Source organism: Crinia signifera, chromosome 2 (assembly GCF_055691185.1).
Source record: "Crinia signifera chromosome 2, ASM5569118v1, whole genome shotgun sequence".
NCBI classification, from domain to species: domain Eukaryota; kingdom Metazoa; phylum Chordata; class Amphibia; order Anura; family Myobatrachidae; genus Crinia; species Crinia signifera.
Window position 1 is genome coordinate 152,406,694 of NC_139218.1, and position 16,373 is coordinate 152,423,066.

A 16,373-nucleotide genomic window follows, 5' to 3' on the forward strand; every position below is an offset into this window, starting at 1 on the left:
AGGATGAAAGAGGAACTGGTTCATATGTAGCCATTCCGAGAAGCTGTGCAAAACTGATTATCTTTGCCATGCTGTATCAACACATCCAGGGAAAGAAGTGTAGGGCACAAAGTCAATTTGTAACTTCAATTTTTAAAGAAACAAAACCATATACAATTCTAAACTAACAATTTATCTGAAGCAAGTAACTTAATCTTTAAAATGGGACCTCATTTATCGTTTTTGCAAAAGTATGAAGGGAGAAAAAATTATTGTCAACAAAAATCACCTTTTAGAAATAATATATATAATGATTTGAAGATTATTTGTCATTTTGGATTTTCACATTCAAACAGTGTGGCCGGTTAGCTCAGTTGGTTAGAGCGTGGTGCTAATAACGCCAAGGTCTTGGGTTCGATCCCCACACTAGTCATTTGTTTTTCTTGATGACCAAACATCATTGACAACAATGGATTTAAACTTGTAGTACAGTGCTTGGAAACTAGGCTTCATCATCAGTATTGGCTATAGTGATTATCCCTTGTAATTGCCTTGAATACATTGTAGATCTTTTACCATTATCCTTTAAATATATAGTATTTTGCACCTTATTTTTATTTTGCTTTGGACTGTAGGAAGAAATGAAAGCCCTCTTACCAAAGCCACACTCCAAAGCACTTTATGCTTTATGATTTTTCTTTAAAATAGAAGTGCTTTTCAAACATTATATGATCTACTAGGTGGCCAGTGCGTAAATGTTTCATGCAAATAAAATACAATTCATTTTATAGTGAGGTTGGTGGTTTGTAGTAGGATGAAAGAGGAACTGGTTCATATGTAGCCTTTCGAGAAGCTGTGCAAAACTGATTATCTTTGCCATGCTGTATCAACACATCCAGGGAAAGAAGTGTAGGGCACAAAGTCAATTTGTAACTTCAATTTTTAAAGAAACAAAACCATATACAATCCTTAATTAACAATTTATCTAAAGCAAAGAACTTAAACTTTAAAATGGGACCTCATTTATCGTTTTTGCAAAAGTATGAAGGGAGAAAAAATGATCGTCAACAAAAATCACCTTCTAGAAATAATACATATAATGATTTGAAGATTATTTGTCATTTTGGATTTTTGCATTCAAACAGTGTGGCCGGTTAGCTCAGTTGGTTATAGCATGGTGCTAATAACGCCAAGGTCTTGGGTTCGATCCACACACTGGCCATTTGTTTTTCTTAATGACCAAACATCATTGACAACAATGGATTTAAACTTGTAGTACAGTGCTTGGAAACTAGGCTTCATCATCAGTATTGGGTATAGTGATTATCCCTTGTAACTGCCTTGAATACATTGTAGATCTTTTACCATTATCCTTTAAATATATAGTATTTTACACCCTATTTTTATTTTGCATTTGGACTGTAGGAAGAAATGAAAGCCCTATTACCAATGCCACACTTCAAAGCACTTTATGCTTTATGATTTTTCTTTAAAATAGAAATGCTTTTCAATCAATATATGATCTACTACGTGGCCCATGCGTAAATGTTTCATGCAAATAAAATACAATTAATTTTATAGTGAGGTTGGTGGTTTGTAGTAGGATGAAAGAAGAACTGGTTCATATGTAGCCATATCGAGAAGCTGTGCAAAACTGATCATCTTTGCCATGCTGTATCAACACATCCAGGGAAAGAAGTGTAGGGCACAAAGTCAATTTGTAACTTAAATTTTTAAAGAAACAAAACCATATACAATTCTTAACTAACAATTTATCTGAAGCAAGTAACTTAATCTTTAAAATGGGACCTCATTTATCGTTTTTGCAAAAGTATGAAGGAAGAAAAAATGATTGTCAACAAAAATCACCTTTTAGAAATAATATATATAATGATTTGAAGATTATTTGTCATTTTGGATTTTCATATTCGAACTGTGTGGCCGGTTAGCTCAGTTGGTTAGAGCGTGGAGCTAATAACGCCAAGGTCTTGGGTTCGATCCCCACACTGGCCATTTGTTTTTCTTGATGACCAAACATCATTGACAACAATGGATTTAAACTTGTAGTACAGTGCTTGGAAACTAGGCTTCATCATCAGTATTGGCTATAGTGATTATCCCTTGTAACTGCCTTGAATACATTGCAGATCTTTTACCATTATCCTTTAATTATATAGAATTTTAGACCCTATTTTTATTTTGATTTGGACTGTAGGAAGAAATGAAAGCCCTATTACCAATGCCACACTTCAAAGCACTTTATGCTTTATGATTTTTCTTTAAAATAGAAATGCTTTTCAAACATTATATGATCTACTAGGTGGCGTTTGCGTAAATGTTTCGTGCAAATAAAATACAATTCATTTTATAGTGAGGTTGGTGGTTTGTAGTAGGATGAAAGAGGAACTGGTTCATATGTAGCCATTTCGAGAAGCTGTGCAAAACTGATCATCTTTACCATGCTGTATCAACACATCCAGGGAAAGAAGTGTAGGGCACAAAGTCAATTTGGAACTTCAATTTTTAAAAAAACAAAACCATATACAATTCTTAACTAACAATTTATCTGAAGCAAGTAACTTAATCTTTAAAATGGGACCTCATTTATCGTTTTTGCAAAAGTATGAAGGGAGAAAAAATGATTGTCAACAAAAATCACCTTTTAGAAATAATATATATAATGAATTGAAGATTATTTGTCATTTTGGATTTTCACATTCAAACAGTGTGGCCGGTTAGCTCAGTTGGTTAAAGCGTGGTGCTAATAACGCCAAGGTCTTGGGTTCGATCCTCACACTGGCCATTTGTTTTTCTTGATGACCAAACATCATTGACAACAATGGATTTAAACTTGTAGTACAGTGCTTGGAAACTAGGCTTCATCATCAGTATTGGCTATAGTGATTATCCCTTGTAACTGCCTTGAATACATTGTAGATCTTTTACCATTATCCTTTAAATATATAGTATTTTACACCCTATTTTTATTTTGATTTGGACTGTAGGAAGAAATGAAAGCCCTATTACCAATGCCACACTTCAAAGCACTTTATGCTTTATGATTTTTCTTTAAAATAGAAATGCTTTTCAAACATTATATGATCTACTAGGTGGCCAGTGCGTAAATGTTTCATGCAAATAAAATACAATTCATTTTATAGTGAGGTTGGTGGTTTGTAGTAGGATGAAAGAAGAACTGGTTCATATGTAGCCATATCGAGAAGCTGTGCAAAACTGATCATCTTTGCCATGCTGTATCAACACATCCAGGGAAAGAAGTGTAGGGCACAAAGTCAATTTGTAACTTCAATTTTTAAAGAAACAAAACCATATACAATTCTTAACTAGCAATTTATCTGAAGCAAGTAACTTAATCTTTAAAATGGGACCTCATTTGGGAGGGCGTGGCCATGGCAGGACGTGAGTGAGGGAGTGCGTCCGATCTCCCCCCTGCACACCGCTGCTATGAAGCTGGTTTCCATGTTACTATCCCAGCGTTGGTGAGCCTATGCCGGCGTACAAAGCTTGACAGCTGCCCCCACCGATAAAACTTCAAAAAAACGTACCCGCTGAGTGTTTGAGACGTGTCCCGGAGGGGTCGAGTGAGAGCCGGCTCCTTACGTCATACGTTTGCAGCGAGGGGTCCTTCCTGAGCTGACCGCGGCTGGTGCCTGTCTGGAGAGAGGCAAGGACGCCGGCGAGACGCCCGCACACGCCTGCACTGAACCGCTACAAGCGGCGGGTGAGAGACGCCGCACACGCCTGCACTGAACCCCGGTAAGCGGCGGGTGGGAGACGCCGCATACGCCAGCTTTGATCCTCTGCAAGCGGCGGGTGAGAGACGCCGCAAGTCAGGCGGTTCCCAGCAGTCGGAGGCAAGACGCTGTGGCAGGGGTCCCCTCAGGGTCTGTCCCTGTAAGTGCCTGCCCGGAGAGGAGGCAACATTGTGAAGCCTCGGAGAAGCCGGTCTGGAGTCCCTGCCAGCGGTGGGTGAGAGACGCCGCGGCTGGGCAAAACTAAGCTCTATCTGCCACAGCTGACAGGGCAGAAGTCGTCTGCTGAAGAAGAGGTGGAGCTCCAGCGGGTGCCCAAACGGGAGCTGAGAAGCATAAAGAACACAGTGTGCCCTGGCTTGGTGGGTGAGTCGTGCTGGGCACAAGCAGTATTAAAGTACTCTCAGACCCCCTTGGGGCAGTGGATAACTTGTGTTGTTGCTGGCTGATTAAAACTGCCTCTGCAAATCTGTGGGCTGCGTACTAAGAGCAGCAGGCACTGGGCAGTGGGGTATCTATAGCGGTGCTTCGAGTATCTCCCCAGTAGCAGGACTGGCCCGTAACACAGGCAAACAGCAAAGGAGTAAGAGACTGTATAATTTACAGCCTGTGCCCGGGTGGGAGACGGGATTCAGGCTGGACATTACACACCGAGAGGTGCTTGAAATTACATTTACTTGGGCCATCTGTGAGAGGCTGGGATTGCGCAAAGTGTGTTCTGACACAGGTAGTCAGTGCGTGAGTCTGAGCTAAGTCAGGACAGAAGGGTGTCTTACTTCTTCCTTTGGGACTGTGAAACCCCAAATATGGGTAAAACAGGCCAAACCACGGCAGCAGCCAGACTGGAAAAATATGCCAGGTCTCAGGCTGGCAGCAGCTCCCAGGTAAATACACCGCTGTCTACCCCCACTAAGGAAAATAAAAACCCCTCAACCCCTGAGGTAACATTACAGCAAGTCCTAGAAGCAATCAATACATGTGAGACTCGCCTTCTAGAGCAAATTAACAAGGTACAGTCGGATATTACTTTGTTGAGGAATGACGCTCAAATAATTCGTGAAAGAGTCACGGAGGCTGAGACCCGAATAGGTGCAGTGGAGGATATGATCGGCCCCTTGCAGTCCCAGGTCAAATCCCTGGGTGGTCACATGATTGAAATACGCCAAAAAATGTCCGATATGGAGGGCAGACTGAGACGGAACAATATTCGTTTTATTGGTTTCGAGGAACGTGCAGAGGGTAATGCCCCGGAAAAATTCCTGGAAGAATGGTTGATCCAGATGTTTGGCAGCAAAGCCTTCTCTGCACAATTCGCTATTGAGAGAGCCCATCGTATCCCAGGCCGGGCTCCCCCTCCGGGTGGCCCCTCTCGCACGTTGATAGCCAAGTTCCTAAATTTCAAAGATCGGGACAGTGTGCTAAGACTGGCTAGGGATAAGGTGGACTTTGCCTATAATGGAAGAAAGATCTCTGCCTTTCTGGACTTTCCATTGGATGTCCAGAAGGACCGTGCGAAATTCAAAGAAATTAAAAGCCGCCTTAGGGAGCTGGAATTAAAATATTCTATGCTCTACCCGTCCAAACTTAGAGTGGTGGCGGATGGGGCTACGAAGTTTTTTTTCACTCCCGGGGAGGCGGCAAATTGGCTTGATGCCACATACCCTGGAAGGAAGCAGGTGTTGGCATAGAAAGGGGTTTAGCAACAGACACGGCTCCGCTGTGTCAGATATGTATGGTTACTTACTGGATCTGGGCATAGGGAGTTATAGTGTGCTGTGCTCAGGCTGAGTGGGGAGGTGCTCAGTACATGTATACTAATCTTGGTGGGATTGGAGAAATGTTTCATAAGTAGTGGTGGGAAACGAGCGGCTTATATTTTTTTTTTCTATTTTGGATCCGTTGTAAGGCAGCATGAGGTGCGGGGGGGGACCGGGGGTAGGCCTCTTTTGGTGGTCATTAGTTAATTGTCCTCAGGGGGATATAGTGTAAGGGAAGGGTGGGTTGATGTGGGGAGGTAGGGATTTAGGTATGCCATGGGGTTTGGTTATACAGGGTGGGGGAGGGTGGGCGGGGTGTCTTTGTGGCTATATGTTTTTGTATTTGTATATGTGTGTTCACAGCAACAAGTTGAGAGTCCCCTTTAGATGGTTCATGAGGGGCCGTGAATATCTGGTGAGCATGACCCTCCCCCTGCACTCATCCCATAGAGTATGGGATAGAGGTAAAACCCAATTTATCTTTTTGATAACTGTAAATGGTTAAACTGGTTACCTGGAATGTTAGAGGCCTGAATTGCAGGATAAAAAGAGCGTTGGTCTTGCAACAATGTAGGAGTATGGACTCTGACATTATATGCTTGCAAGAGACCCATCTTTCCGCGGAGCGCCTGGGCGCGCTAAAACGGCCTTGGATTGGTCACAGCTTCCATGCTCCATTCTCTACCTCTTCGCGGGGGGTTGCAATGTTGGTTAAGAAGACTGTGGTGTTTGAAGTGGGAATGGTGAAGACTGACCCTGGGGGTAGATATATATTTGTTGAATGTGCTATCGATCACATAAGATTCTGCATCCTCACAGTGTATGTTCCACCCCCATTCTCATACGATGTTGTGAGGATGGCTGTGGAATTTGCTGCTTCATACCCCGATAATTTGATAATATGCTTGGGTGATTTTAATAAAGTCTTGCAGCCTCATATCGATAGATGGAGGAGGGCGGCAAAAGAAAATACAAATGAGGGTAATAAATTTGCGGAATTTGTTGAGGAAATAGGCTGGAAAGATCCCTGGCGAATGAGAAACCCGGATATGCAGCAGTTCTCCTGCTATTCCGCCTCCCATAAAGTGTTCTCAAGGATAGATATGATTCTGGTATCTGAAAGGGTCCTTAGCAATATTAAAAATGTACAATATAGGGCGCGAGGGATCTCGGACCACTCCCCTGTCAGCATTGAGATAGATCTAGAGCCCCAAGTAGGGTTTAAATATTGGAAACTGCAAGCATTTTGGTTACTTCAAATGGGGGAGCAGGAAGAAATGGAGGGTTGGATAAATACTTTTTTTGAGGAGAATAATGGGTCATCCCCAAATATCGTGGTGTGGGACGCCTTCAAGGCCTATCTTCGTGGGGTATTCATTAAGAGGATAGCCTATCTGAAATTAACAAATCGGAAGAGGGCAAGTGAACTAGAAGCCCGGATGGTCCAGTATGAAAACATTTTCCTGGCCAGTAAAACTGATTCAGATAGGTTAACTTGGGAGGCAGCCCAAAAAGAATGGGTAGAGCACCTTCAGGAGGCCACTTGTCGGAGACTAGCCTCGGGGTCGCATAGGTGGTATGCTAATTCCGATCGTACTGGGAAATTTCTGGCTCATATAATGAGACAGGAGAGTCCGCCTAATATTATCCCTATGATTAAATCGGATTCCGGGGTAGTGGTAACCAAAACCCCTGAGATAAGTGAGCTTTTCTCAAAACATTTTGAAGAAGTTTATAAATCTAAATTAACCTGCAGTGAGGCGTTAATTGGGGAGTACCTGTCAGGGTTGGAGCTTCCAAAACTGCCCCCTGTATCAAGGGACATGATGGAGGATCCCCTGACAATAGAGGAGGTGTCTGCCGCTATCAACTCCTTTCCAGGGGGTAAAGCCCCTGGATTGGACGGGATACCCGGTGAGGTTTATCAAAAATACTCTAACAAATTGGGTCCACAGTTGTTGAGGGTTTTTCAGAATATGGAGGTAGAGGATTGTATCCCACAGTCTATGACAGAGGCGGCCATTATTGTGATCCCTAAGAGTGGTAAAGACCCAACCTGTGTTGACTCCTATAGGCCTATATCGCTAATAACATCTGATGCCAAGATATATGCAAAAATATTAGCAACCCGACTTCAAAAGGTGATAGATCAGGTGGTCCACCCCGACCAAACGGGTTTCATGGTGGGGAAGTCCACCATGATCAACTTACGAAGAGCTTATACCTACCTACAACGGGCGGAGATGAGCGAGTCGGATGCAGTGCTCGCGTCTTTTGACGCGAGTAAGGCATTCGACTCGGTCGAATGGCCTTTCCTCTGGATGGTTCTTCGGGCCTTTGGATTCGGGGATAGGTTCATTGGACGGGTGTCAGTTCTCTATCAGAAACCAAGAGCTAGATTAACTATTAATGGGTTTACGTCCCCATCCTTCGCGCTCTCCAGAGGTACCCGACAGGGGTGTCCTCTATCCCCCTTGCTGTTTGCAATGGTGGCGGAGCCCCTGGCGTGTGCATTGAGAGCTGCCCTGGGGAGAGCGGGAGGGGTCCCTGGTAGAAATCTAGTGGCGTTATATGCGGACGACTTGCTGGTGGGTCTAGAGGAGCCTGGAGGGCTTCCCGAGGTCCTGGAGATTATCCAGGAGTTCGGGGGATACTCCGGTCTTATAATGAACTGGGACAAGTCCAATTATATCCAGTTGGGGAAGGAGGGGAGACACCTTCAAGGGAATATGGTACAACTCAACAGGGTGGATAAATTTAGATACCTGGGTATTTGCTTCACTAGGAACTCTTCAGCGTTTATAAGTGAGAATTTAAGCCCGTTTATTAAAGAGCTTAAATCTAGATGTCGGAGCTGGACTAAACTCCAGCTGTCACAATTAGGTCGTGTTAACTTGATAAAGATGGCAATCCTGCCCAAGTTCCTATATATAGTGCAACACTCTCCAGTTTTTATTAAGGACGACTATTTTAGGAAAATAAAGAGCATTGTATCGTCCTTTATCTGGAGGGATAAACAGCCCAGGGTCAGAATGGATATTTTGACCCGAGACAGAGAAAGAGGGGGTTTGGCTCTCCCAGATTTTAAAACATATTATATGGCCGCACAGATGGTTCATATTTGTTCATGGGTAAAGCGGGGGGAGGAAACTCCAGAGCTGCGAGATCTTATGGAGTGTGTGGATCCAGACTATACCCCTCTTCAGAGATTACTTGTGGGGGGGCTGCGGAGGGACATACCTCCAATAGTCTGCCAGGCCGTTAAAGTTTGGAGATGGGCTTGTAGACTTACAAAATCAGCTGGCCTGGATCCCGACACTCCTATTCTATCCCTGCCTGGTATGCGGGCTCTTAAAGAACAACAAGGGGGGACAGTTTGGAAAATTTATGGTATCGGCTCAATAGGCCAATGGTGTGAAGACGGGGTGTTGAAGTCATTTTCCCAGCTTCAAGTAGAGTTTGGAATACGGAATGAATTCTTTTTCAGATACCTGCAAGTAAGAAGCGCGTTGACCCAAGCAGGGAGTATTAATACTTGGAGGGTGGAGGAGGCTCTGTGTAAAAAATTTCTAAAACAACTCCCGAAGGGCAAACGCCTGGCCAAACTGTATAATTTCCTGCATTCATTTATTCAAGCCGATGATCTTGCGGCTTTACGGGCAAAATGGGTGGAGGATATCCCTCAATTGGAGGAAAATAGCTGGTCGGTGGCCCTGGCCGGCCCTCGGCAAGCTACCAATCTAATGAGGACCCAGCAAGTCCAATTCAATATCTTACATAGGACATACATAACGCCGGTAAAAATGAAAAAATATGCGGGGGCAGCGGCGGATAATTGCCCAAAGTGCGGTGAGGGGGGGGCCACATTTGACCACTTGCTGTGGAGCTGTTGTATGGTCAGTAGGTTCTGGGAGGATGTTGTTAATTCCCTAGTCCAGATAGGCCTTCCACGTGGTGCCCTCAACAAGTTGAATCTAGTTTTGGGGACATGGGAGGAGCGTGAGGTGAAATGGGAACTGAGGCAATTGGCTAAGAGCCTCACAGCATTAGCAAAGGTAATAGTAGCTCGTCGGTGGATGTCTCCCCTTAGTCCGCTTCGAGGTGATTGGATATATTTGGTAAATCAGACTAGTGAGCATGAGAAATTTGTCTATGCTTCCCGGGGGGTGTCAATAAAGTACCGGGCTATATGGGGTTATTGGAATAGGTCAATCAACCACAGAGTTATAAATGGGGAGAGAGTGAATAGCTAAATTGGGGTTATTATTATCAACATAGAGGAAGTAAGTTTAAAGAATATAGATTTAGTTTGGTTGTACATATTTTAGGCCACACGGTAGGGCTACTTAGCACATGGAGAGTAAAATGAGACTGCCTCTTGAGAGGCCATATAATAATTATTCCCGAGTAAAAAGGGATTGGATTTCACTTAAGAATTACGATTTGTTAGACACAAGGTATTAAAATAACTTTAACTCAGGTTTTATACTTGATTTGCAATAATTTGTAGTCACAAAGAAGGGTAGAAAGGTGGAAGGGGGAAAAGGAGAAACTATACATTTCTGATTGTTTTTTTTTTTTTCTCATCGGGATATATATATATATATATACTTTCTTTTTTTTTTTTCTCACTGTGTGTGTCTGAGGTAACTCTGTGGTTGGTGTATGCAGTAGAATCAGATTGGTCTGGGGTACGGGAAAATGTCGGGAACAAACATGACAAAGGGGGTACGTACTAACTAAGTGGAAGGGGATAGACAACAACTGGGGAGAGCAAAAGTGGGGGGAGGAGCCAGAAGGGTTGTTAACTGTTGTTAGGGCAGGACAGAATTGGGAAAAATGGAACGGTTGGGGACAGGGGTAGAGATAAATAGTTAAAAAAAGGCTGCTGTGAATTTGTTTGTATGTCTATGTCTTTGTATTTGTTGAATGTTGATTTTTTTTTTTTTTTGGATGGTATAAAATATCGAATGGAAACTTGCTGCTGTGAAATATGACCAACTTTTTGATGTATAATGGCTAGATATTTTTTTTTTTTTGTGTATTGTCGTATGTCGGTATAAGTTTATGTCTAAATGTTTCTTTTTTATATGGAAAAAATTAAAATAAAGACTCAATTTAAAAAAAAAATGGGACCTCATTTATCGTTTTGCAAAAGTATGAAGGGAGAAAAAATGATTGTCAACAAAAATCACCTTTTAGAAATAATATATATAATGATTTGAAGATTATTTGTCATTTTGGATTTTCATATTCAAACAGTGTGGCAGGTTAATCTCAGTTGGTTAGAGCATGGTGCTAATAACGCCAAGGTCTTGGGTTCGATCACCACACTGGACATTTGTTTTTCTTGATGACCAAACATCATTGACAGCAATGGATTTAAACTTGTAGTACAGTGCTTGGAAACTAGGCTTCATCATCAGTATTGGCTATAGTGATTATCCCTTGTAACATTGTAGATCTTTTACCATTATCCTTTAAATATATAGTATTTTGCACCATATTTTTATTTTGCTTTGGACTGTAGGAAGAAATAAAAGCCCTCTTACCAAAGCCACACTCCAAAGCACTTTATGCTTTATGATTTTTCGTTAAAATAGAAGTGCTTTTCAAACATTATATGATCTACTAGGTAGCCAGTGCGTAAATGTTTCATGCAAATAAAATACAATTCATTTTATAGTGAGGTTGGTGGTTTGTAGTCGGATGAAAGAAGAACTGGTTCATATGTAGCCATATCAAGAAGCTGTGCAAAACAGATCATCTTTGCCATGCTGTACCAACACATCCAGGGAAAGAAGTGTAGGGCACAAAGTCAATTTGTAACTTCAATTTTTAAAGAAACAAAACCATATACAATTCTTAACTAGCAATTTATCTGAAGCAAGTAACTTAATCTTTAAAATGGGACCTCATTTATCAATTTGCAAAAGTATGAAGGGAGAAAAAATGATTGTCAACAAAAATCACCTTTTAGAAATAATACATATATTGATTTGAAGATTATTTGTCATTTTGGATTTTCATATTCAAACAGTGTGGGAGGTTAGCTCAGTTGGTTAGAGCATGGTGCTAATAACGCCAAGGTCTTGGGTTCGATCACCACACTGGCCATTTGTTTTTCTTGATGACCAAACATCATTGACAACAATGGATTTAAACTTGTAGTACAGTGCTTGGAAACTAGGCTTCATCATCAGTACTGGATATAGTGATTATCCCTTGTAACTGCCTTGAATACATTGTAGATTTTGTACCATTATCCTTTAAATATATAGTATTTTACACCCTATTTTTATATTGCTTTGGACTGTAGGAAGAAATGAAAGCCCTCTTACCAAAGCCACATTTCAAAGCACTTTATGCTTTATGATTTTTCTTTAAAATAGACATGCTTTTCAATCAGTATATGATCTGCTACGAGGCCCATGCGTAAATGTTTCATGCAAATAAAATACAATTCATTTTATAGTGAGGTTGGTGTTTTGTAGTAGGATGAAAGAAGAACTGGTTCATATGTAGCAAATTCGAGAAGCTGTGCAAAACTGATCATCTTTGCCATGCTGTATCAACACATCCAGGGAAAGAAGTGTAGGGCACAAAGTCAATTTGTAACTTCAATTTTTAAAGAAACAAAACCATATACAATTCTTAACTAACAATTTATCTGAAGCAAGTAACTTAAGCTTTAAAATGGGACCTCATTTATCGTTTTTGCAAAAGTATGAAGGGAGAAAAAATGATTGTCAACAAAAATCACCTTTTAGAAATAATATATATGATGATTTGAAGATTATTTGTCATTTTGGATTTTCATATTCAAACAGTGTGGCCGGTTAGCTCAGTTGGTTAGAGCGTGGTGCTAATAACGCCAAGGTCTTGGGTTCGATCACCACACTAGTCATTTGTTTTTCTTGATGACCAAACATCATTGACAACAATGGATTTAAACTTGTAGTACAGTGCTTGGAAACTAGGCTTCATCATCAGTATTGGCTATAGTGATTATCCCTTGTAACTGCCTTGAATACATTGTAGATCTTTTACCATTATCCTTTAAATATATAGTAATTTACACCCTATTTTTATTTTGATTTGGACTGTAGGAAGAAATGAAAGCCCTATTACCAATGCCACACTTCAAAGCACTTTATGCTTTATGATTTTTCTTTAAAATAGAAATGCTTTTCAAACATTATATGATCTACTAGGTGGCCAGTGCGTAAATGTTTCGTGCAAATAAAATACAATTCATTTTATAGTGAGGTTGGTTGTTTGTAGTAGGATGAAAGAGGAACTGGTTCATATGTAGCCATTTCGAGAAGCTGTGCAAAACTGATCATCTTTGCCATGCTGTATCAACACATCTAGGGAAAGAAGTGTAGGGCACAAAGTCAATTTGTAACTTCAATTTTTAAAGAAACAAAACCATATACAATTCTTAACTAACAATTTATCTGAAGCAAATAACTTAATCTTTAAAATGGGACCTCATTTATCGTTTTTGCAAAAGTATGAAGGGAGAAAAAATGATTGTCAACAAAAATCACCTTTTCGAAATAATATATATAATGATTTGAAGATTATTTGTCATTTTGGATTTTCACATTCAAACAGTGTGGCCGATTAGCTCAGTTGGTTAGAGCATGGTGCTAATAACGCCAAGGTCTTGGGCTCGATCCCCACATTGGCCATTTGTTTTTCTTGATGACCAAACATCATTGACAGCAATGGATTCAAACTTGTAGTACAGTGCTTGGAAACTAGGCTTCATCATCAGTATTGGCTATAGTGATTATCCCTTGTAACTGCCTTGAATACATTGTAGATCTTTTACCATTATCCTTTAAATATATAGTATTTTGCACCATATTTTTATTTTGCTTTGGACTGTAGGAAGAAATGAAAGCCCTCTTACCAAAGCCACACTCCAAAGCACTTTATGCTTTATGATTTTTCTTTAAAATAGAAGTGCTTTTCAAACATTATATGATCTACTAGGTGGCCAGTGCGTAAATGTTTCATGCAAATAAAATACAATTCATTTTATAGTGAGGTTGGTGGTTTGTAGTAGGATGAAAGAGGAACTGGTTCATATGTAGCCATTTCGAGAAGCTGTGCAAAACTGATTATCTTTGACATGCTGTATCAACACATCCAGGGAAAGAAGTGTAGGGCACAAAGTCAATTTGTAACTTCAATTTTTAAAGAAACAAAACCATATACAATCCTTAATTAACAATTTATCTAAAGCAAAGAACTTAAACTTTAAAATGGGACCTCATTTATCGTTTTTGCAAAAGTATGAAGGGAGAAAAAATGATCGTCAACAAAAATCACCTTCTAGAAATAATACATATAATGATTTGAAGATTATTTGTCATTTTGGATTTTCGCATTCAAACAGTGTGGCTGGTTAGCTCAGTTGGTTATAGCGTGGTGCTAATAACGCCAAGGTCTTGGGTTCGATCCACACACTGGCCATTTTTTTTTCTTAATGACCAAACATCATTGACGACAATGGATTTAAACTTGTATTACAGTGCTTGGAAACTAGGCTTCATCATCAGTACTGGATATAGTGATTATCCCTTGTAACTGCCTTGAATACATTGTAGATTTTGTACCATTATCCTTTAAATATATAGTATTTTACACCCTATTTTTATTTTGCTTTGGACTGTAGGAAGAAATGAAAGCCCTCTTACCAAAGCCACATTTCAAAGCACTTTATGCTTTATGATTTTTCTTTAAAATAGACATGCTTTTCAATCAGTATATGATCTGCTACGAGGCCCATGCGTAAATGTTTCATGCAAATAAAATACAATTCATTTTATAGTGAGGTTGGTGTTTTGTAGTAGGATGAAAGAAGAACTGGTTCATATGTAGCCAATTCGAGAAGCTGTGCAAAACTGATCATCTTTGCCATGCTGTATCAACACATCCAGGGAAAGAAGTGTATGGCACAAAGTCAATTTGTAACTTCAATTTTTAAAGAAACAAAACCATATACAATTCTTAACTAACAATTTATCTGAAGCAAGTAACTTAATCTTTAAAATGGGACCTCATTTATCGTTTTTGCAAAAGTATGAAGGGAGAAAAAATGATTGTCAACAAAAATCACCTTTTAGAAATAATATATATAATGATTTGAAGATTATTTGTCATTTTGGATTTTCACATTCAAACATTGTGGCCGGTTAGCTCAGTTGGTTAGAGTGTGGTACTAATAACACCAAGGTCTTGGGTTCGATCCCCACACTAGTCATTTGTTTTTCTTGATGACCAAACATCATTGACAACAATGGATTTAAACTTGTAGTACAGTGCTTGGAAACTAGGCTTCATCATCAGTATTGGCTATAGTGATTATCCCTTGTAATTGCCTTGAATACATTGTAGATCTTTTACCATTATCCTATTATCCTTTAAATATATAGTATTTTGCACCATATTTTTATTTTGCTTTGGACTGTAGGAAGAAATGAAAGCCCTCTTACCAAAGCCACACTCCAAAGCACTTTATGCTTTATGATTTTTCTTTAAAATAGAAGTGCTTTTCAAACATTATATGATCTACTAGGTGGCCAGTGCGTAAATGTTTCATGCAAATAAAATACAATTCATTTTATAGTGAGGTTGGTGGTTTGTAGTAGGATGAAAGAGGAACTGGTTCATATGTAGCCTTTCGAGAAGCTGTGCAAAACTGATTATCTTTGCCATGCTGTATCAACACATCCAGGGAAAGAAGTGTAGGGCACAAAGTCAATTTGTAACTTCAATTTTTAAAGAAACAAAACCATATACAATCCTTAATTAACAATTTATCTAAAGCAAAGAACTTAAACTTTAAAATGGGACCTCATTTATCGTTTTTGCAAAAGTATGAAGGGAGAAAAAATGATCGTCAACAAAAATCACCTTCTAGAAATAATACATATAATGATTTGAAGATTATTTGTCATTTTGGATTTTTGCATTCAAACAGTGTGGCCGGTTAGCTCAGTTGGTTATAGCGTGGTGCTAATAACGCCAAGGTCTTGGGTTCGATCCACACACTGGCCATTTGTTTTTCTTAATGACCAAACATCATTGACAACAATGGATTTAAACTTGTAGTACAGTGCTTGGAAACTAGGCTTCATCATCAGTACTGGATATAGTGATTATCCCTTGTAACTGCCTTGAATACATTGTAGATTTTGTACCATTATCCTTTAAATATATAGTATTTTACACCCTATTTTTATTTTGCTTTGGACTGTAGGATGAAATGAAAGCCCTCTTACCAAAGCCACATTTCAAAGCACTTTATGCTTTATGATTTTTCTTTAAAATAGACATGCTTTTCAATCAGAATATGATCTGCTACGAGGCCCATGCGTAAATGTTTCATGCAAATAAAATACAATTCATTTTATAGTGAGGTTGGTGTTTTGTAGTAGGATGAAAGAAGAACTGGTTCATATGTAGCCATTTCGAGAAGCTGTGCAAAACTGATCATCTTTGCCATGCTGTATCAACACATCCAGGGAAAGAAGTGTAGGGCACAAAGTCAATTTGTAACTTCAATTTTTAAAGAAACAAAACCATATACAATTCTTAACTAACAATTTATCTGAAGCAAGTAACTTAATCTTTAAAATGGGACCTCATTTATCGTTTTTGCAAAAGTATGAAGGGAGAAAAAATGATTGTCAACAAAAATCACCTTTTAGAAATAATATATATAATGATTTGAAGATTATTTGACATTTTGGATTTTCACATTCAAACAGTGTGGCCGGTTAGCTCAGTTGGTTAGAGCGTGGTGCTAATAACGCCAAGGTCTTGGGTTCGATCCCCACACTAGTCA

At 39.7% G+C, this 16,373-nt stretch overlaps 2 non-coding genes across 2 annotated transcripts; both read left to right on the plus strand.

The window, feature by feature from the left end:
* Nucleotides 1-338: 338 nt before the first annotated feature.
* Nucleotides 339-412, plus strand: TRNAI-AAU (transfer RNA isoleucine (anticodon AAU)). Its single transcript has one exon. It is a non-coding gene; the product is annotated as a tRNA-Ile (tRNA).
* A 15,887-nt stretch (nt 413-16,299) lies between these two features.
* On the plus strand, nt 16,300-16,373 carry TRNAI-AAU (transfer RNA isoleucine (anticodon AAU)). The gene has a single exon. It is a non-coding gene; the product is annotated as a tRNA-Ile (tRNA).